The sequence below is a fragment of the Aedes aegypti genome, chromosome 3 (assembly GCF_002204515.2).
Source record: "Aedes aegypti strain LVP_AGWG chromosome 3, AaegL5.0 Primary Assembly, whole genome shotgun sequence".
In the NCBI taxonomy this organism is placed as follows: Eukaryota; Metazoa; Arthropoda; class Insecta; order Diptera; family Culicidae; genus Aedes; species Aedes aegypti.
This window is the reverse complement of record NC_035109.1, coordinates 344709307-344730744: the sequence shown is the minus strand read 5'-3', so window position 1 is coordinate 344730744 and position 21438 is coordinate 344709307. Positions and strand designations below refer to the sequence as shown.

The following is a 21438-nucleotide window of genomic DNA, read 5'->3' as shown; positions in this document are numbered from 1 at the left end:
AATAAAAACACACACGTTTTAGTTTACATACAAAATAAATATGTGTTTTAGTTTTTCTCCTTTTTACTCGAGCTTTAGTGTGAAATGATGAACAGGGAAAGTAATGATGTGTTACATTTAAAATTTGAATGTATTAAACAACATAAACCATGCATTCGAATAAGCTTAACTACTTCCGATTCCCTTCTTTCACGCTACATTGTTCCTTGAAATACACGCCCTTAAGATGCACCACCTGTCGTTGGATTTCTTTCTGTACCGCACGATATTGCACAAACATGGCCGGGCTTTGAGTCTTCAGATACTGATCCTTACGTATATTCTTCATGCGGATGAAATATTTCAGCTCCTCGATTCGCTTTGGCAGGAGATTAGGATTGCTCTGATTATTTTCCATCTTGGCGCTGGATTTGTTTGCTTCTTGATGGGTCCTCTTAGGCATGGTGTTGAAGTTGCACTGTGATGATTTTCATCGTTGTTCAGGTTCTTAAATCCAGCAAGTGTACCTAGAGTGATGGGTAGCGACTATAAACGTATCTGACTTGTTATCTACCCATAAAAAAAATCTCATACGTCTCTATCATAAAGAACAGGTAACCAGAAGAAAAAAAAGCAAAAGCATGATGAAATTAAGAAACATACCTCAGTCAACCTCTATCAAATTCAAATTTTGGTCTAAACAAATATTACGGGTTGCAAGAAAAAAAAAAATTGTTCCTGGAAACTCCAGAACGATTTATCCGAAAATTTTCCGTCAAGATCATCGTAGTGACCCCTGATTTCGCATTTTTTGTTTGCTAATACTTTGAACTTTGTCCAGCTCCTATCACCTGAAGTGAAATAAATGCTACAAATAGGGTTTCAATGCTAGTAATGGACCCCTTAGTAGCTGAAATTCATTCTAGACGCTTTTCCACAATGATATTTCAGACGCATATACGTTTTGTGGAGTCTAACAACAAGTTCAATACTTATTCTTAATTATGAATCGTGGTTTTACGGCTAACCAGCCGAGTGGAAGTTTAGTGTTAAACTTCCACTCGGCTGGTTAGCCGTAAAACCACGATTCATAATTAAAAACAAGTATTTATCGAGCAACGGACTCATGTTTCGTGACCGGTCGTTTGAGAACGTCGCAACCCATTGGAAGCCCACACAATAGAAACCTCAGCCAGCGCAGTTGCTGGCTAGTGTAGTGTGCTATTCCTATACCTAAAAAAACAATGCGCTCTCGAGCTAGGCATTGGATATATATAGAAAGCGTTGTGTTTGGATGGGCATCTAATTCTTCCGAAAGAAGTGCACTTTGCGAAAAAAGGACCACGTGATTATTGAGCTGAAATCAAATTCAGGTTTACTTCTGCGTTCATGAGTCCTCTCATAGCGTAGTGGCAACGCGCCCCAACTAGAGATCGGGGAGTCGTGAGTTCGATTCCCACTGAGAAGACGTGTAACTTTTTCGCAAATCTTCACATCAATTTGTCCATCTAATCCAATTGCAAATCATATGTAATGTTTAGCTTTTCGGTAACAAGTTCAATGTTTTTACTTCATAGTACGCCTATGAAACATACAAAATCATTCGAATTTTTCAGCGAAAAATGCATTTGGAAAACTGTTGTCCGAATGCTTATTATGGACCCTCCCAGGGTCCATAATAGGAATGTTTACAAATTTGACGTTTCGTATTATGGACCCTCCATTTGATTCCCATGTAATCCGGCTCGCTGCCGGCGTGCCTATTATGGACCCACCTGGAAATGCGTATTATGGACCCTCTTGTGCGGTTTCATTTACAAAACTGTTCAAATATCTGTATTTATGCGTTCCAAACCAAATATTTTGCCTGAAACTGCTGACCACCAATGCAATTGAAGTTCCCCCGGTGGATTTTCATAGGAATACGGTTGCTTTGAGTGTTAATTTTATGTTTTTTCTGTAGGGGGTCCATAATACGCAAAGGGTCCATAACCGGCATAGACTCCCTAATTATGATTGGGAATTCCGAAAACGAAAAGTTCAATCTAATCGCAATTACTCATTTTTCGTAAAACGAATCAGAACAACAAGGGCTGGACACAATAGTGACTCAACAATTAATTAGAAAAAAACATGTCTTCCAAATTCTTTCCTTGAAACGAATTATTCCTAAGATTATATCGACGAATTCTCAAATTGAATAACAATGGAAGGTAGAAGTCAGTATACTCATAATGTAGAGGGAATTTCTTGAAAGGACTTGAAATTTAAATTGAAATGACAATCAGACATTCGCCAGAAAAATCTGCTGTGATTCTTCTATCATAGACCAACGCACTAGTTCATCATTTGACGTTTGAGCAGAGCCGTGTTATTTATGTGACCATGGTAACGAGTGAATACGGCACCGCTCAAACGTCAGATTAGTGAACTCGTGCATTGGTTCATTATGTTTACTTGCTGAGAAAAAAAATGTAGGTTCATTTGCTCTATGCGGGGATTGCTCGCTGCGCGTTATTTTCGCGAAGGAAACCAATATTTTTTAATTTCCCCGCAATATGCAATTCAAATTTTCTTCCCTGTACTCAGCCTAATCTTCACATGATAATGATTTATTTTAAAATCCGTAGACGTTTGCGTAACTTCTCTAGCCACCCGCTGAAGCACCCTCTCTAGCCACCCATCAACAAGACGCAGCACAGTGTTATGTGCGCCGGCCAAAAATAAATCATCATGTTCCATGTATACCTCCACCCACAGAATTATGTAGGCAGTATTACTCGCACACGTTTCAAACAAAGGTATTATTGTCGATATGAATTCATCAACAACTTCATAAAAGCTTAAAATCGCAATTTATTTCATTTTGTAGTGGAAACATGTTTTTGAACTAAATTTTAAGCATTTTTCACACCATGCGTGTGTTGTTTACTTTTTTTTGCAGTTTCCTTCTCTTTTCTCTCGTTTTTCACGGACGGAGAAAGTTGCCATCAGTATGCATTTGAATTGTACGGTCAATTGTCTTATTTTCATTTTTGCTGTCAAATTGCGTCGTGCATTGTTTTTCTCACGCATAAAAATGTTTTGCAACACTTGTGATATTGTACAACTTTTAAGTGTTTTGAAATTGTAGAATACGTAATTGAAGCGAGCATATGCATAGCCAAACAATTTCAATTCCAAATATAAAAACTGACATCACTTCCAATCAGTGAGAGCTGCGCATCCCATTCATAAACAATGTTGGATCAGTGAATTCGCGTTCCGGTGTTGTTTTTCGAGCACAAATCGACAAATTTAAGTGATTTGTTGCTCCCAGAAGCACGGTGCAAAAAAAAGAAAAATAGCTATTTTAAGTATCGCATCAGATTTTTTAATTGATACGGTGAGTAGAAATACCATTAAAAGTGAGTTTAAGAACGGGCACCGAAAAGCCAGCAAACAACAGCACAATGCGTGAAGAAGAAGTGATTCGGTAGTTAGTGGTATTTTAAAACACAAATCCCAGCAATAACTACGTGTTTGCATTCAAAAGCAGATGAATTGGGAATGACATATTATGGAATGCCTTCAGTTAAGATACCACCCCTCTAGATAAAAATAGCATCGAAAAAATCTAAATTGATGGATTCCTTTTTGTATTCTCGTTCTAAACGTCAAACTAAGTTCGTTCTGTCTGAACACCGATCAAAAAGTCTAAGCAGAAAAGTACACATTGAAAAAATATGACCTATTCCAATTGATCTGATTGGATCTGATTGCAAGTATTACTATTTTTCGTTATTGATTTTAACAAATAAGGAACGTAAAATATAATAAAACTAATAAGTGACTCTCGGATAGCTACACGTTTGTCATAAACACTTAATGTAGAATGTCAGTTCTTGTCTTATTTCCACCGAGATCAGTATCAGCCGAATATCAGTAAATCGTGCTTCGCTACTAAACAAGCAACCTGGTAATTTGTTAGCCGAATCTCAATATTCAACCCAGTTGGGATTTACTTTACAAAAAATATAGATCTGGTTCCATCCAGGATCGAACTGGAGACCTTCTGCGTGTAAAGCAGACGTGATAACCGCTACACTATGGAACCGTTGTATCGAGCCGTCTTACACAACCATACTGATAATTGCAGCTGCGAAACTGTGGAAGTCAATCTAAAGAAGCTGAAGTCCGATTTATTCGAAACCCGAATTAAAAGAATTTTCATCGCCAACCAAAACACCAAGTCCCATTTTGTTCGGAGCCGTTCGCATCAGCGAGAAACTCATTTCGCTCTAGTGAATTTGCTATCAAATTCACACCCCACTTTTTCAAGAAGAATGCTTAGCTACATACGAAAAATCGCTTCTTCCATTCTTCTACTGTTCACAAATATCCCCATCCGCGATTGTAACTGACCATAGATTACCCTGTGCATAATTTTTTGAATGACGAAACGAAAACACGTTTCAACTCCTTCTTGGTCGTTCCGTATTTGTCTACTATTCGCGACAACGAAGGAAACTACTCCAGTTGACCTACGCGTGGAGCTCTATATTTTTGCGTGGCAAAGCATAGGGAGTAAATATTCAAATGCTTCTAATAAAATCATCACACAATTTAATTGAATTTTGTTAAGTGTAAAGTATTAGACTTTTGATAAGCTATAGAATCAGCAGATCATAATGTAACCCATCATAAGTCAATCAACATACCTATACTGAATAGATTTCAAATTTCACTTACTATGTCGGGTAAATTTTTCGATGCTTCACGCATCGAGCAAACTTTTTCCAGATGGCAGCACCGTACCTTCGTAGAAGCGAATAGGTACAAAACACGAGGCGATCTTGGTTGGGCGCTTATCGGTTTCTCTTTTTCGTGCGTTAACGACATCATTGTGTGCTTGGAAACAGTGGGCCAAGGCAAGTGAATTTCAATACAAAAAAATGTCACTCCTGCAAAATTATTCATTAAATAAAACTGTTTTAATATTTTCATAATTTTACGCATATAGTGAAGCTTGAAAAAAGATATAACAGTTCTCTGTTTAAATCATTGATATTATTGTTTTACCAGAACTATAGCAGTGTTGCCAGATGGTTAGATCATGAATCATGAGAGAATGAATTATTCATGTTGAACTTTCTTTGATATTTGAAAGTACCCAACTACCAGGGCCCAACGAATCTCCTTTGCACTTGCGTCAATAATTGAGCGAAACAGTGTATCAAGTTTTTGTAGGAAAATGAAAGAAAACTCGAATATTTGAGTGCGTGCTGCTTGAATGCAAAATATGTACCGTAATTTCGGTTGAAATTGATATTTTGTTCACGCTTTTTCTTGTGTGTTTTCTATAATGTGGACAATACCAAACAACTGAATGCAGGAAAACAAGTATGAAGGTGAGCTTCATTGGATCATGTACCAAAATTTTCTAACACATGGCATTTCAGTGCTAAGAAATATCTCCAAAATACGAAATCGGGGGAGATCAATGATGGGCATTGCTAACATCTGTGCTGAAACTAATAATCGAAGTTTCGGAGATCTCTTTCATTCTGATAGCGATACACCATACGCCAAATTGTGTGCTTGTGTTTTATTACAATCCCAATGGTTTTTTTTCCAACATCAGATTCGTTACTGAACCTGAAGGTGTAGTGATACAATATGAAACGCATCCCAAACTCTCTATGCAGCTGAAGCCGGTTTCTGATAAACCGATTTGAACATTTGGATAGATTTTCGTAACTCGAAATATCTTTGACATTCCGCGGTGTTTATCATGCAGGAAAAAGCAGGACAAAACTAGAAATATGAAAAATAAATCAGGACACCTCAAAAGAAGCTCAAAATCAGGACATGTCCTGCTAAATCAGAACGGATGGTAACCCGCGAAAGCTGTTCTCGTGCATGATCTTCCATAGCTTTTCAGCACGAGTTGTACGTTTATCTACAGGGCTCGCCGAGTTGGATAAATACAACGAGTTCTGAAAAATCGAGTTCTGCATCATCATAGGGAATGCTGCCACCTCTACGAATGCTGGACGATCCGCTCCCAAACAAGTATTGTCAGATTGGTCTGAAAATGCAGTTCGCCTACAATGGATTTTCTCGGTATCCATGCAAGATACCCTCTTTCGGAAATAGGGCGTATTAGAGCGCATATGGGTAAGAATCAAATGCAACACTTCTGAATTTAGGTATCTCGAATAGATTCTAAGAAAAATCTAACTTCGGCGAGAAACTTATTCTCACTTTTTATCGCGCCGACAATATCACCAGTCTTGTCTAATAAATAAAAAATCAGATGCTATGGCTTCCCAAACAGTACTAAAAAGTGCTACTTTTCATCACCGAAAAATAGTTTTCTATCCCATTGCTAGGTGGATTGATCACAAAACTTTTTACATCAAAAGATGCGCTTTAAGAAATTTCTCGAATCAACGGTTTGGGCGCTATTCAAAAAGCGCCTGAAATCGAGAAAATCCAACACAGTGCATCTGTGTAATGTTAGTTAAACTTTTGTTTTTGCTTATTATTTTTCTTCATCTTTCCTTGCCTTCCTTCCATTCGTATTAACAATCGTCTACAGCCGTTACTTATGAGACTAAACATATGACGCAAATCTTGATATTGTCAAATTATTCCTCAAGTCTACGAATTATTCTGGAAAAAGTTGAACGAAATCACCTGGAGGCTTTGCACGTGCAAAATTTCAATAGGGTCCTAAAGCCCTGTCCCAATTTTATTACCAAACGCTTAAGTTTAGGGCAGAAACACATGTTTACTCAATTTTTAAATGATTTTCATTGGATTAAGTACAAACAACATTTTTTTATGATTTTTGAGATTTTGTCACACCCCTTGGTTTAAACTCGAATTTTGGGTATATTTTGTTTTCCGTGTCCCTTCCGAAATGTCAGATAGGAACAACCCCAGTGTTAAAACTATATGCCCTGTGGCATTTTTGTCGAAAAAGTGAATGTCAAACAAGATCACAATAACATGTTCTTTCATATTATTGAATAAAAACGAGAATTCATTAAACATTTTAGGACCCAATTGTATAAGATGTCGCGAAAAGGCCTTCGTACAAAGCGATATACGTACATATTAGAGTGGTTCAAAAAATCGTTTTTGCTCCACATTGCTCATTCGATTCTAGATCAAATGCTGAGTGTCCTCCCAAAATTTGAGCTCATTCGGATGAAAACTGAGACTGCACAAGCCCTTCAAAGTTTATATGGAAATTACTATGGGAAAAGCAAGCAATTCATTCAACCGGTCATAGTGTTTGTCCATGTGCTCTTAGGGATTAGAACTACGTTGATACTGTGAAATACATTCATCAGCTACAACTTTGCCGAAGACCGTTTTCAAATCGGACTCCTCAGTAATTAGTTATTGATTTATATCCAGCCACAAATTCTTCAGCAGTGCTCATTTAACTCCTCAACAGGCAACATTGCTGCACCTGGCGTAAAATATAGTACGTACAAATCATGGCTACTATGTTTTACTGCATATATCCAGTGATGCCTGCAGAATAGTCCAATAATTATAGCCAAAGTTTTACATCTCATTCAAAAATCAATAACTAATTACTGGGGCGTCCGATTTGAAAACGGTCTTCGGCAAAGTTGTAGCTGATGATTGTATCTCACAGTATCAACGTAGTTCTCATCCCCAAGAGCACATGGGCAAACACTATGACCGATTGAATGAATTGCTTGCTTTTCCCATAGTAATTTCCATATAAACTTTGAAGGGCTTGTGTAGTCTCAGTTTTCATCCGAATGAGCTCAAATTTTGGGAGGACACTCAGCATTTGATCTAGAATCGAATGAGCAATGTGGAGCAAAAACGATTTTTCGAACCACTCTAGTACATATATTATGTGATGAATAAGAACATACAATGCGAGTGTATAAATATTCTACCAAACTAACCTGTGATCTTATGGGACTTAACTTACGATAACAAATTTTGATTTAACAGCTGCTACGGATTGATTCAACTTAATTGGTACGAGTGTACGGGACGAAACAAAACGTGCAAATGAAATCTGAAAAAAAGCGCTTAATGTGAGGAAACTCATCAATCTGACGATTTTATCCACCGTGTTTTGCGGGTTTGGTGTAATATGTATGAATAAACGAGTTATTACGTGAACTTTTATGCGACTTCTGGTTGTCTGGGAATGTTTGCTAGCTTTTTCAATTAACCTCTAGGTTTTCTTAACGTGGCTTATTGTTATCAGCGATGCCACATACACAGATTTATCTGTAATTACACAGATTTTTTTTTAAACCTTGCCTACAGATGTCTGTGATCACAGATCACAGATTTTTTTTAGATAAACTATGATTTTTAAGATTTTGGGACTTAACACATGTTTTGAGCCCACTCAGATACAATGAAATTCATAAACTGACGATTTTTCACGCACCTTACTACTGAACTTGAACTACACGGATACATTTCCAAACATTATGCATTATTTAACTTATTTATATTACTACAATGCCTAATTTACATGAACAAATAGATATGAAGATTTATGAACTTGTGTTGTGCGTGTTTAGGAAATACCTGCACAAAGTGTTTTAGTAAGTTTTATGTTGAATTTATTCTGAGGGAAATGACAGGACTGCAACTAACTCATTATTTTTATGTTCTGGAACTATGAAGCTCCCTTCTTCCGAGCATGAATAAGACGGCCATATGAGTGATTCAGGACTTTGTATGTATCCGAAATTGTCAGCCGCAGTTATATGTTTAATGTTTATATTTTAATTTCCTTTGGATTTACAAATTATTACGATGATACTAATCTATTCCTTTTGATCTATTTTTAAAAGAGGGAAGTTTGTCGACAAAAGTTAAAAAATAGACATTCAAAACCAAATTGATTCAAGTTCAGCTAGATCTATCAACTTTTTAGTAATTTTAAGCATGAATCCAAGCAATCCAGAATTTTCAAAAAAAAGGCCTTTTTTATTTATCTGTGCATGACTTTGCGAACTTAATATAAATGCCATACTTCCACCTAGTTTTATTTATTTTTTAAACTTGCTAAAGTTTTTCAAAATTAAAAAAAAATCGCTGAACATCTATTTTGAAATGCGTTTGTTACCTTGTGAGAAATGCAGTATATTTTTGAGTAAAAAATCTTACAATAATAATTGTTAACATTCCAAGAACAAGCAGGATATGTTTGCAAAAGCTCTCGGTCTTCTGAAATTTGGATTTTTTTAAGCATCACAGATTTTTACTAAGATTTTTGAAGGTTGACAAAAGATGAAAAAAAAAAAAATTTCAACCAAAAACACAGATGAAAATCGAAAAATATGTGGCAACACTGATTGTTATAAGGTAATCCAACAATGTTGGAAAAAGACGGCTGAGAAAGCCTTATAGATAACATAATTGAGTATTCACGATGTCACATATTTCCATGTCTTATGATGAGTCCAATAGCATTTATTCAATTCTACAACATTTATTAGATTCGACAACATTAAATTTTATTCGATTCGACTTACTTTGTGACAATAGAACTTTAATTTCATCCCAGTTTTGTGATCACACGAATGAAAACCATATTTTACCAGTGCTATCACATACCCACGGTGCCGTGTTGTGATGCGATTGTATTGGTATGAGCGTACCTGTCATTTACGCCAACCCAGTTTTACTGACATGCGCAAAATGTGTACGAAGAATAGGTGAATAAAAACAAAACCAGAATCTCATGTAGACGCTAGAAGTGCAGTATTTTAGCTCGAAAGGTACTTTTGAAGAACAAAATCTAATCATTGCAAGTGTCATTGTTGATTATTTGCAACTAATTTACAAAGAATCAAATAGTTTTTATTGTCTGTATAAAGGAAAAACTTTAAATATATTGGCATTTCGCCATTCCGCAACTGGTTTCGACATAGTGACATTATTTACACCATTCGTAAACAAACAGGACATTATGTTATACATACCACGATTGGCGGTACCGAACTGTAGAACAGTTGTTTGAATGACTGTTTTTGTCTCAATGAGATTATTCCTAAGTTTAATTTGCTATTTACAATTGATAGGTGCATTCTATTTTTGAAAAACCATCTCAGATTTTGTTGGTATTTTTATTGAACATCTTCCAGAATTTTCAAGTTTTTTTTCGAACGTTTTTCAGCACACCAGAATGAATCACAATAACGAGCCAACACTATCTGAAGAAAGCGAAAGGCCACATGTCGCACCGAAGCCACCGATACCGCTGCCTAGGGAGCTTATCTTGCTGATTCGTACAAAACATGAACTCGGGAGGAAACTTAGGAGGGATGTCAATAATAAGGAATTGTACCTGCAATTTAAGGCACTGGACAGAAATATCCGGAATCTGGTGAAATTTTTGAAGAGTGTTCCATCGCAGAGCGAAGATGTGGATTAGACCTATTCATATTTTCAAGAATGTCGGGAAATCAACCAGTCAACCAATATTTAGATTTTTCATGTTAAAATGAACTTCTGGTCAAAATTTCAATCAATTTGGAGAAAAATTAGGGGTGCTTCAAATCAATTATGTATTTTTAGGATAATTTCAAGCTATAAAAAATCATAACTACCGAACGGAACACCAAAAATTATTGGAAATACCTCTACACAGTAGTTGATTCAATTCTACGAACTTTTGTCGAACATGATTTTAAGATTGGAGCAAGTTTTAACACAGTTTGGTTGAGGTTTGTGCTTCGAGGTTCTTGAAAATCACTATTTTTAGGAAGTGTTCTCTCTAAAAAACATACCTGTATGAAAATTTAGGATTTTTATCTTCCAGAACATGATGACTACACATATCTTTAACTCAATCCCGTTGAAAGTTACAAGTTATCTTACGAAAATAAATTGTAAAAAATAGTAACTTAGGAAGCACATATGTGAATCCGCTGTGGGGGAGCAAAGAGCACCACCGTGAGCTTTGTGGAATGTAAAAAATGAACACGTTAGCACTGCTTTTTCTTAGTCGATGATGATGATTGTTTTCAAATCGTTCTAAATCGTCAGTGAAATGCGATTAAAACAATCATCAATCGGAAAGAAAAAGCAATGCTAACTTGTTCAATTCATTCATTCGTCGGTACATGTGTCATGCGTGATTTAACCATCATCAGGTTGCGATGCAGTGCTCGATCTTTGGGCATTTTTTGTAATTTATTGCCTTAGGTAACATGCGAGCTGTTAATGGTTAATGAATTCATAGCTTTACAATGTTCTATTCCCGTTGACTATGGTCTGAAAAAATAATGTCAATGTGTGTTTTTTGTACCATATATATTCAAAAAACTGTGATTTCAGGGTACTGCGGAAAACAAATCTCGATCAAACAATGTTAAAACTCAATTTGATCTTATTAGCGTGTTCGACAAACTTTAACAGAATAGAATTAGCTTTCAAGTAGTGGTAATAGCAAGTGGTTTTGATTTTCCAAATGCTAGTTATGATTTTTCAAACCTTGATATAAGCTCAAAAACACATTTTCAACTTGAAGCATATTGAAATCTTTATCAAATGAGCTGAAAATTTGACCACACATTGTTCTCAGCATGATAATTCGGAATACTGCTTGACCGGTAGATTTCCAGACATTTTTTCAAATATGAACAGGTCTAATGTGGATGATCTACCAAATCAAGAGATGAGGAGATGCGTGGAAAAGGAAATCGATTTTATAAATTATTGATTACTCTTTCATTGTTTGTTATTTTTAAATAATAGTTGTTTTAATAAAAAAACATATTTTTTCTTGATTATTACATCCTCATTTAACTTCTGATTGCTTGAAGACAAATGAAAATATTAATTGCAATATGTATAGTCTATGTTTCTTATGCAACTCGTAACGTGTCAAGTCCATACAAAGTTGTCCAAAATTCTAATTAGCTTGGCCAACCGTTGGTCGATATACAATCACATTTTAAAAGAGGCAACTGAAAATCAATCTACGCATAGTAACGAATAAAGAACTACCCATATAATAAAAAGAAAATTTGAAGGAGTTTTGAACAGCAGTCTTCTGAGTGAGAGCCGCGTTCAATAGCTTTCGGTCATCCTGACATTTCGATTATCACTGCCATGAATTTAAAATGTGATTCGTTAAATTCACTGACAGCATTTGTTTTGGTTGCCATTTTATTCTAGATATTATGCTGTTGAGTGTTTGTAATGCTGTTGGAAAACTGATTAAATGATTGCAATTTCGTGCAGTATGTTCAGCAAGTTTGATACAGTTTTGCTGTGTAGACAACGTTTCGCACAACTTCAGCAAATAATTATGTATCTTCGCCTGTCTGCACAAACTTCGTGTATCAAAACAACAGTTTGTATCATATTGGCGGCTATCGTGTGACAATGATGTGTCACAACAAGCTTGGCAGTGACTACCAGAAGGCGCATGCTCTAGAATGCTGGCAGCCGAATTTCGGACCGACGACCACACGACGATTTCCAACGAACATTTTCGCTCATTTGCCTTGGAAGCTGTGTGACAGCTGATAACTCTGTTACCTTTGACTCCGGATGGAGATGGCTTTTTTGACAGGATGTTGATAGTATTTTTTCTACTTCTCTACTTTGTCGATTGGAATTTGGGTGTTAGCTGCAGTTAGTCACATTTCGCTAAGCGTATGTAAAGTAGTATGGAAAGCATACAGTTCTATGAAAAGTCCAATGCAGTCAGTTTATCTCTAAATGCAGTGATTTGAATTTATTATCTGTACGGAGCAGCACTACATAAAGTTCCAAACAAAGATGAGAAATCATGAATTTTGTTCTTGTAATAACTGGAATCTACACATTTTACAATTGTCCTACCATAGGCATCTTCATAATCATGTGACATATCAAATTAAATGATACTGATGGCATGTACTTATACTAACCTAATGGTTTCCAAGGTCAGTTCTTCTCCAAATTGCTGTGACCTTCTCCGATTTCATCGCATGCAGCATCCGTATCTATCCGCAGAGTATACTTTCATCCGAGAAAGCGAACTGAGCGCTACTTTATACAGCTTTGAGGAAGGGTTGTAATGCAGCATGACGTCATCGATTGTGCGTTGTTCTCCAGCAAGGGAATGTTTTTCACAACGCCGCCGAGAGAACGAGCGATGAAAATGTGACTGCAGAGAGCGATTGGGTTGGAGTGCTTTTAGTGATAGTGGCTTTGCCAATGCCATTGATCTGTTTGAATTTTCGAATACGGTAATAACTTGAAAAATAAATATTGTTTAAGAGTATTTATATTTACATAACACTTACATATGTTAGTAGACTTTTTCGTTAGATGAACAAACAATCTTTGAGCCAATAGACTCTTCATTAAATGTTGCAGTGGATAGATAGAAAAGAGAAGACGATTAGGGAACTATCGTATTTTTGGCTATTTCGTTCACTTCGTCATGTTTTTTTGTCGACTAAATCTTCAGAATGTTGGCCATTCTTTTTCTTTCTGGCGTTACGTCCCCACTGGGACAGAGCCTGCTTCTCAGCTTAGTGTTCTAATGAGCACTTCCACAGTTATTAACTGAGAGCTTACTATGCCAATGACCATTTTTGCATGTGTTTATCGTGTGGTAGGTACGAAGATACTCTATGCCCTGGGAAATCGAGCAAATTTCCAACCCGAAAAGATCCTCGACTGGTGGGATGCGAACCCACGACCCTCAGCTTGGTCTTGCTGAATAGCTGCGCGTTTACCGCTACGGCTATCTGGGCCGTTGGCCATCTTATTGCCAAAATTCTGAAGATTTAATCGACAAAAAAACATGACGAAGTGAATAAAATAGCCAAAAATACGATAGTCCCTAATCGCCTTCTCTTTCCTTATTTGCTAAAGGCACAGACAAACGGACGTAACACTTAGGACAAATTCCATTAAAATCCGTCAACTATTTCACAAAATCATCATCTAATTGACATGTTGCATGAAATCCTGTTTTGTGCAGCATAAGACGATAATGTGAAACGGCATAGACGAAGAGAAACAACAGTCGCCTCTGATTATGAGGTGTGTTACTAAGCGAATTTGAATTGATCGTTGAATGAGTGGTCGATGTAAATATCTTCAGTGTTACGCCTGTTTGTCTGCGTCACAAATGTTGCAAATTCTGAGGCCAATAGCTTTAAGACAACCACCTATGATAAAGAGAGTGGAATATTCCGAAAAAAAACATAATAAACCCGATTCTGTTTTTGCACGGATTTTTTTTACCTTATTTTCGCATGAAACGTCGAGAAATGGTGTTACTTTTTTTTGCATGGTTTTTGAAATTTTGAACTTTTTTTGCACGGTACGCATCCCTCGTGCATAAACAGAATCGGGTATGTAGTTGAAAAGAAATAAATATTACGCAGTGAACCTTCCATGAATGAACCACGATATTGCTAAACAAACTTGTGCCAAAATATCTACAGTTTTAAATTGGTTGCCTTAAACGAACTTTTGTCGCACCGGTGCACTATATTTTATTTTGTCGATATCGTGCAGTTGTTTGAATATCGCCCAAATCGGCAATTTGAACGGTATTACTTGAACAGACAGAAAATCTTGGTATATACAAGTGCATCTTTTGATGCAATAAGTTTGTGATCAATCCAACTAGCAGTGAGAAAGAAAACTTTGTGGAAAACACAAAAAAATATTGAAAATTTTGGAAAAACTGTGAATAAAACATGATTTTTAAGGGTTATTCACATACAACACAATTATGGGAGATAGAAAAATAATGGCTTCGGCAAATTTGTTTAAAATTGCCACTTCTACAACCTTACCGAAGACACCATATGCCTATCTGAATGCTTAGAAAAAAAAGTTTTTTCTTTCCCACTGCTAGGTGAATTGATCAGTAAACTTTTTGCATCAAAAGAACCATTTCCCTGAAAAAAAAGAATAATTGAATGCTTGAAAAAATCTCAGTAAAGTTCCTGATCGAATTATTGAAAAATCTCTTGAGATAAGTCTTGTAAAAATTCTTCAACAATCTCAGCAATTTTTCAAAAATTTCAGAGGTGAAATTAAAGGAATTTCTCAAGGAATCTTTAAAACAGTTTTGAGAGGGAGCTATTCAGCATGACCATGCTGAGGGTCGTGGGTTCGAATCCAGCTGGTCGAGGATCTTTTCGTAAAGGAAATTTTCTCGATTCCCAGGGCATAGAGCCTGCCACACGATATACGCATGCAAAAATGGTCATTGGCACAGTAAGCTCTCAGTTAATAACTAAGGAAGTGCTCATAAGAACACTAAGCTGAGAAGCAGGCTCTGTCCCAGTTGGGACGTAACGCCAGAAAGAAGAAGAAGAAGGGATTTGAAACTAGTGAAAGATTTTTTATGAGTCCTAGGCCAAATTCCATTAAGAATACTCTAAGAAAGTTTAAATAAAATGTATTCAAAGGGATCATTTCAAGAGCTTATCGAGTTATTCATGGCAGAATCCCAATAAAACATTAGGAGCAAACTTTGAAAGAAAATTTCGAGATATTACTGAAGAAAATCCCGAAAGAATGTAACAAGAAGTTATAGTAGTTGAAGTCATTTCTTAAAAATTTCAAATTTCTTTGTGTGAATTTCAGGTGTAGTTCTGGACCAGTTCAAAAGGAAATGCATGAAGAAATTTAATTTTTAACAAATACTTTCAAAAATCTGTTTAATGTGCATTTAATGTATCCAGTATGTTTCTGAGACAATTTATAAATTTATTACATGAATATTTTTGAAAAAAGTTTCATCAGGATTCCATAGAATAATGTTTGGAGTAGCGTTAAAGTGGTATCTTCACATTAAAAAAATCTGGAAGGAATTAATGAATGAAACACCTAGTTTCTTTTTCGTGAGCTCGGCTGTGTTTTTCGGTTTTTCAATTTTAACCAATAACGGGTTTCACGTATGGCTAGATTCGCTACTCATTACATAGTAACACACATGTCTTTGCACGAAAAATCGCTAGAAGGTAACGTGGAAAACATATGTGTGACGAAATGCATCTTATCGATAATTTCTCAAATTTGTTAACTATTTTCTAAAAAATATTTGGGACCGGTTGTACTTAATGATAATGGCTATCACGCCTACCAAATATGTATTTGATTAATGCTTTCATTTACGAAAAATTTTCAGTTAAAATATATTTGAGCATGCATTAGCTCAGAGAGAAGGCCCCTGTTAATGCATCTCATCGGATGTGAAATCAATGACGATAGCAATTTAATTTCCTTAGCCGAGTGATAAGAGTCTACGGCTACAAAGCAAAGTCATGCTGAAGGTGTCTGGGTTCGAATCCCGGTCAGTCCAGGATCTTTTCGTAATGGAAATTTCCTTGACTTCTATGGGCATAGAGTATCATCGTACCTGCCACACGACATATGAATGCAAAAATGGCAACTTTGGCAAAGAAAGCTCTCAGTTAATGACTGTAGAAGTGCTCTTAAGAACACTTAGCTGAGAAGCAGCCTCTGTCCCAGTGAGGACGTAAATGCCAAGAAGAAGAAGCAATTTAACTAATTGAACAATAATTCCTGAGCAGCAAATGATCCGAAGTGAGACTATGTTAAAAGTAGAGCTTTGTGTATTGGTCCTAACATTCAATACAATTTATTTAAAATCTATCGATAAAATCTTGAACAAAAAACAGTTCGAATCTAAATAATCTTCTGCAAGAAAACACGTAAAATTAGATAAGGAAACGACAAGATAATAAAAAGTGCTTTTTTTTACCTTGACTTTTCGAAATGATTAATTACAAGTGCAATCAAACGAGATACTACTATTCAAACCAGTAACAAAACTCCATTTGCAATTTCCAAGAGTGATCTGTTGTGTACATTCTTCACTGAAATATTGTATAACTAATTCTGAATACGCGAAAACTCCCCATTCACAGGGCCTGTGAATAGACCATAATCTCCAAGAGCTTGACCATTAGCATTTTCGCTTAATTGCACCCGCCATATTTCCAAACAATTCCGATAGAATTCTCCATCTGTAAACGCAGCTACTTTCCCTTCCCTGGCCGGAGCGCCGAGCTGTTACAACCAGAGAAGCAATTCCTACTCGGCATCAGGGCCCGGTTCAGTTTCAATATGCAAATCCACAGCAGAAGCACCCACCACGGGGAGAAATGCAATATTTGCAATTATTAGCCCACACGCATGTGCTGCCAATGGGCTATTAGTGAAATTGCTAGCTAATAGATATTCACAATCGTTGATGATGGAGGCCTGCCTGATTCCAGTTAGCAATGCTGCATACACCGAGTTCCACGCAAATGTACAGAAGTCCAGGTTAGGTCGGCCATAATCTTACAGGGTGCGTTAGGTTGATATTGACGAAGTAGGCTTTAATTTCTGCAAAGGGTTTTCTGCACTAGAAGTCCACATTTGGTAACGTTCTGCTCTTAAGTAGTCATAATTACTGATAAAATAGAATCACATAAATTGGAACTCCAATTTACGAACCAGATCAGGTAAATTAGAATGGTTCGTAAATAGAATCAATTCGTTAAACGAATGATTTTATTTTATAATACGTGGTTTTGCCTTCACATAGGTGTAATCAATGTTTCCGGAAGTACTTGGATGACCTAGAATTTCTTTTGAACATACTCAAATATGCAGTTGATACCCCTAGTGTTTAGGTGACATTGTTCTAATGAACCAGAAGGATTAAGTTGCTTGAATCTGTTTGAGCATGTACTGAATAATCAATTCTTCCAAAGATAAATTTTGGGAATGGCGTACCATTGGTACCTCGCATACATGAAGGAATAAAATATACTGCTTTGTGTGGTCCGTAGCCTCCAGGCCAGCAAATCCTATCCCTACCTCCTCGCGATACTGGCCGGGGTACGAGCAACTTTAGGGAAGATCGGGTTAACAACTCTGGTGGGAAGTGGGAACTATGGTCGTATGCTGACAGGGAAGTAGAGGTGAACTTTAGCAAGCCTGGAGCGTCCGTACTCCCTGTTAGGAGCGTTAGTGGAAGTTAAAGGCGCATTTTGCATTCTTGGTTGATAAGATCTCGAAAAAGTTTGATAAATCATACTTTAAATTTCATGTAAACATCAATGAAACCAATGTTTCATACAACTTTGGCGACCTGTAGCTAAGAATTGTGATGTTCTGGAATATTTCTGGAAACGGCATCAGTTTTACTTTTTTACTTTTGCTTTTTACGCCAACTAACTCGGTCTATGGCTGCTAACCTCCAATTCCTCGATCGCCCCACACTTCCAAGAGCCTGCTCCACTTGGTCAAACCACCTAGCTCGTTGCGCTTCCCTCCGTCTTGTACCGGCCGGATTTGAGTTGAACACCATTTTTGCGGGATTGTTGTCTGGCATTCTCACACCGTGTCCCGCCCATCGTACCCTTCCAGCTTTGGCGACTTTCGTGATACTGGGTTCACCGTAGAGCTGCGCAAGCTCGTGGTTCATTCTTCTCCTCCATACGCCGTTCTCACATACTCCGCCGAAGATCGTCCTAAGCACACGTCGTTCAAAAACTCCTAGCGCTTGCAGGTCCTCTTCAAGCATTGTCCACGACTTATGCCCGTAGAGGACTACCGGTCTTATTAGCGTCTTGTACATGGTACACTTAGTACGGAAGTGAAGTTTACCAGACCGCAAGGTCTTGTGGAGTCCATAGTAAGCACGACTTCTGGCGATGATACGTCTTCGAATTTCTCTGCTGCAGTTGTTATCCGACGTTATCAATGATCCGAGGTAGACGAATTCGTCCACCACCTCGAACTCATCCCCGTCGATCGTCACGCGTCTGTCTATGCGAGCTCTATCGCGCTCGGTTCCTCCAGCCAGCAGGTATTTCGTCTTCGACGTATTTACCTTCAATCCAACCCGATCTGCTTCACGTTTCAGCCTGGTATACTGTTCAGCAACCACCTGGAACATTCTTCCGACAATGTCCACGTCGTCCGCGAAACAAATGAACTGGCTGGATTTATTGAAGATCGTGCCCCGCATGTTGAAGCCCGCCCGTTTCATAACACCTTCTAGCGCAATATTGAACAGGAGGCAGGAAAGACCATCGCCTTGTCGAAGTCCTTTGCGTGTTTCAAACGGGTCCGATAAAGCACCCGATATCTTCACACAGCACTGTACACTATCCATCGTAGCTTTGATCAGTCTAGTCAGTTTCCCGGGAAAACCGTTCTCGTCCATAATCTTCCATAGCTCTTCGCGGTCGATGCATAGGCCGCTTTGAAATCGATGAATAGGTGGTTCGTAGGGACTTGATATTCGCGACACTTTTGGAGGATCTGCCGCAATATAAAGATTTGGTCTGTCATCGATCGACCGTCCACAAATCCGGCTCGATAACTTCCAACAAATCTGCTTGTCAGTGGCGATAGACGGCGGAAGATGATCTGGGAAAGCACTTTATAGGCTGCATTAAGAATGGTGATCGCTCGATAGTTCTCACATTCTAACTTGTCACCCTTTTTGTATATTGGGTATATTATTCTCTCCTTCCACTCCTCCGGTAGCTGTTCTGTATCCCAGATCCTGACTATCAATCGGTGCAGACAAGTGGCCAACCTGTCCGGGCCCATTTTAATAAGTTCCGCTCCAATACCATCCTTTCCAGCTGCTTTGTTGTTCTTGAGCTGTTTGATAGCATCCTTAACTTCACCTATTGTGGGAGTTGGCACGTCTCCCTCATCCGCCGTACTGATGAAGCCATACCTCCTACTGTCTTGATCTTCCTCCTCTGCGCCGTTTAGGTGTTCATCGTAGTGCTGCTTCCACCTTTCAATCACCTCACGTTCGTCCGTCAAGATACCTCCATCCTTATCCCGGCACATTTCGGCTCGCGGCACAAAGCCTTTGCGAGATGCATTTAGTTTCTTGTAGAATTTACGTGTTTCTTGAGAACGATACAACTGCTCCATCTCTTCGCACTTTATCCCGGAATAGATGGGTTCTCTGTCGTCACTTCTGTTTGTATCGTTCCACGTTTTGACGGGTGCCTTGCTGCAGCATCATCGCCTGCGCTGCAATCTTCTCGTCCAAAACCGTCTGACACTCCTCGTCGAACCAACCGTTCCGTCGATTTGCTTCCACGAACCCAATGGCACCTTCCGCTGCGTTGGTTATGGCTGCTTTGAGACTACTCCAGCAGTCCTCAAGAGGGGCTTCGGTGAGCTCTCCCTCTTCCGGCAACGCTGCCTCAAGGCTTTGCGCGTATTCAGTTGCGACTTTGGGTTGCTTAAGTCGCTCCAGATTGTACCGGGGCGGGCGTCGGTACCGAATGTTGTTCACAACGGAGAGTCGTTGGCGCACTTTAACCGTCACAAGGTAGTGGTCCGAATCGATGTTTGCGCCGCGATAGGTTCTGACGTCGATAATGTCCGAGAAGTGCCTTCCATCAATCAAAACGTGGTCGATTTGTGATTCAGTCTGTTGGGGTGATCTCCAGGTGTACCGATACGATAGGCTGTGCTGGAAGTAGGTACTACGTATGGCCATGTTTTTGGAGGCGGCGAAATCAATCAGTCTAAGGCCGTTTTCGTTCGTAAGCTGGTGAGCGCTGAACTTCCCTATAATCGGTCTAAATTCCTCCTCCTGGCCAACCTGAGCGTTGAGATCTCCGATAACGATTTTGATATCATGGCTTGGGCAGCCGTCGTATTCACGTTCGAGCTGCGCGTAGAAAGCGTCCTTATCGTCATCGTCACTTGCTAGGTGAGGGCTGTGCACGTTGATTATGCTGATATTGAAGAAACGGCCTTTGATCCTCAACTTGCACATTCTGTTGTCGATTGGCCACCACCCAATCACGCGCCTCTGCATTTCGCCCATCACGATAAAAGCTGTGTCCAGCTCATGTCTATTGCCGCAGCTCTGGTAGATGGTATAACCATCCCTATACGTATGTACCGTCGACCCTTTCCAGCAAACCTCCTGCAGCGCTACGATGTCGAACTTGCGGACCCTCAATAATTCGGAAAGAATGCGGGTACTTCCCAAGAAATTGAGAGACTTACAGTTCCATGATCCGAGTTTCCAATCGTTAGTCCGTTTTCGATGCCTGGGTCTATGCCGATTGTTCCGGTCCGAATTTACATTGTATGCTTCCTGTACTGATGATTTTTACGGCTGGCTTGTAAGGCCTGCACCAACCCCCTGTCTCGCCGGAGGATCATCGTGCACAGCACTGTTTAGAGTCCCACGCTGGCAGGACGATGATCAGCCGCTCCTAACATGGAGAACAGACGCTGTTTTGAGCCGCCCCTAACATGGAGAACAGACGCTTTGATAAGCTACACCCTCAGAAGAGAGGAGCCCCCCTTCCCTGTCAGCATACGACCAAGGTTCCACCAGGGTTGGTTACCCGATCTTCCCTACGGTTACTCGTATCCCAGGCGGCACCACGGGGAGGTAGGGATAGGAGTTACTGGACA

The 21438-nt window shown here is 38.6% G+C and overlaps 2 long non-coding RNA genes and 1 other non-coding gene across 3 annotated transcripts; 1 reads left to right on the top strand and 2 right to left on the bottom strand.

Annotated features, from left to right (window-relative positions):
* Window positions 1-294: 294 nt before the first annotated feature.
* On the bottom strand, window positions 295-10064 carry LOC110679203. The gene is made up of 2 exons (XR_002502300.1): window positions 9966-10064; window positions 295-506 (listed from the first exon to the last, which is right to left on the bottom strand). It is a non-coding gene; the product is annotated as an uncharacterized LOC110679203 (long non-coding RNA).
* Trnav-uac lies at window positions 4003-4075 on the bottom strand. Its single transcript has one exon. It is a non-coding gene; the product is annotated as a tRNA-Val (tRNA).
* On the top strand, window positions 9683-10379 carry LOC110679202. The gene is made up of 2 exons (XR_002502299.1): window positions 9683-9761; window positions 10160-10379. It is a non-coding gene; the product is annotated as an uncharacterized LOC110679202 (long non-coding RNA).
* The last annotated feature ends 11059 nt before the right edge of the window (window positions 10380-21438 follow it).